General features: G+C 47.5%; 1 non-coding gene across 1 annotated transcript; it reads left to right on the forward strand.

Moving 5' to 3' along the window:
• Nucleotides 1–296: 296 nt before the first annotated feature.
• Nucleotides 297–369, forward strand: TRNAT-CGU (transfer RNA threonine (anticodon CGU)). Its single transcript has one exon. It is a non-coding gene; the product is annotated as a tRNA-Thr (tRNA).
• The last annotated feature ends 1,661 nt before the right edge of the window (nucleotides 370–2,030 follow it).

Here is a 2,030-nt window from a genome sequence, read left to right on the forward strand (position 1 = left end):
TTCAAACCATCCCGTGTGCATGCTGAAACTACCCTTGGTGTTCTTCTGAGGAACCAAGCAATGATGTTAAGTTTTCAGTTTAAATTTTATAACATTTTTCTCAGTCTGCAGGAAAGATGATCACCTTCTCCGTGCTCACCTCACGTGGCATTGTTTTCACGCAGGTGAAGCATCGCGTCAGCACGTGGAGTCGTGGACCGTGGACGAGCACACAGCAAGTCAGGGTTCGGGTTGCAGTGAGTTTTGTTCTGAAATCGCCTCCTTATAAACAAATCAAAATCAAACATCATCAACCTGGCTCTTTAGCTCAGTGGTTAGAGCACTGGTTCCGTAAACCATTGGTCGTGAGTTCGAATCTCACAAGGGCCTATGTTTATATTTATTGGTGACGTCACACAGGAGGAATATCGAATGTCCCCATTTGTTGAATTTCTTGATGGAATTCATTCTCTGTTTGTATTTTACCACCAGGGGTATCAGACTGTGTCAAATGCTCGAGATCCCTCCAGAGAGACCGCCCTGATCTCATGCCTGGCATTGAGGGCCTCCTTCCTTCGATGAAACAGCAGAAACAGCAAGTCCAAGTGACAACGACCGGGTCTGAATCTCAACTTATGATCTGAGATCAGGTCGTTGGAGAAAAGGACTTGATGTCAACTGCAGTGACAGATTCTTGGGTCAAAACTAAGATCCAGGCTTTCGATGACATCTTGAATGCTGCTGTCCTGTCTGTGTCTGTTTGTGGTGAGGTTGTTGAGGTCGTGGATAGATTCACTTACCTTGGCAGTGATATTCATGTATCTGCTGGCTGCGAGTCAGAGGTCAATAGAAGTCTGGGTCGGGCCTGGGGAGTCATAGATTCACTGGATCATGGGGTGTGGCGCTGCCGGTACCTGTGCGGGACGACGAAAGTCTGAGTCTTCAGGTCCTTGGTGCTTCCAGTCTTGCTCTATGGATGTGAGACTTGGACTCTGACCAAGGATCTGAGACGGAGACTTAATTCCTTTGGTACCCGGTCTCTTCGGAGAATCCTTGGCTATCACTGGTCAGACTTTGTGTCCAACGTCAGGTCAGGTCAGCGGTTGCTGAGAGAGACTCGGATGAGATTTGTTACCTGCATAGTCCGTGAGCATCAGCTGCGGCTGTATGGACATGTCGCTCGTTTTCCTGACGCTGATTCTGCTCATCGGATTCTCTCAGCGAGGGAGTGTCGTGAATGGAGGAGGCCAATGGGCCGACCACGTGCCACCTGGTTGCAGCAGGTTGATCAGAATCTCAAGGAGATGGGGATGGGCCTGGCATCTGCCTGGGGAATGGCCAGATGGAGGCCCCTGGAGTACCGGCGGAAAGTGGACGCAGCGACGCGCTGCTCTGGCGCATGCTCCCACACCTGACCTCACCTGACAAACGTTGCAATAGGAAAGATAAATCTTGAACGGTTTTTGAAATATCACAGTTTTTGAAATATTTTTGAGAAATACCGAGATGGTTGCCATGGCAACATAATTCAGCCAATCACACCTGTAATCAAACCAGGTTGAGATAATGTCACGAGGAATATAAATCTGCAATTCTTCTTCTTCTCTTTCCTTTAAAAGGGGTCCAATGGCTCCAAGCTGATCAACTGGTCAAATTGATGTTCAACTGGTCAAACTGTTGAACTAATACCAAGCTGTTCAAATTGCAACATGAAAGATAAAAGTTCAACGGATTTTGAAACATCACGAACACAAAAGTACATGGACGGATGATCGGTCGGTCAGACGGAGCTCATTCAATGTCTCCGTCTCCGACCTATTTGGAGGGGCGGGGGACAATAAATAAAATAATCGATCACCATGAAATGTTGTGTGGGACGGATTGTTGTTTCGTCCATTCGAATGAGAGGATCGACTTGTTGGATATTTTCGTGAGACTTCGATCTCGAGGGTGATTTGGCGATCTTCCGGTATTCCGCATCGTGTCTCTGACCATTGAATGAGATTCCCCTCTTGGAATCCTTCCAAGGCCAAACTGAGCCAGCTTTTATA

This window comes from Eptatretus burgeri, chromosome 21 (assembly GCF_056783735.1).
Source record: "Eptatretus burgeri isolate ZD-2024b chromosome 21, Ebu_testis_v1, whole genome shotgun sequence".
NCBI lineage: Eukaryota > Metazoa > Chordata > Myxini > Myxiniformes > Myxinidae > Eptatretus > Eptatretus burgeri.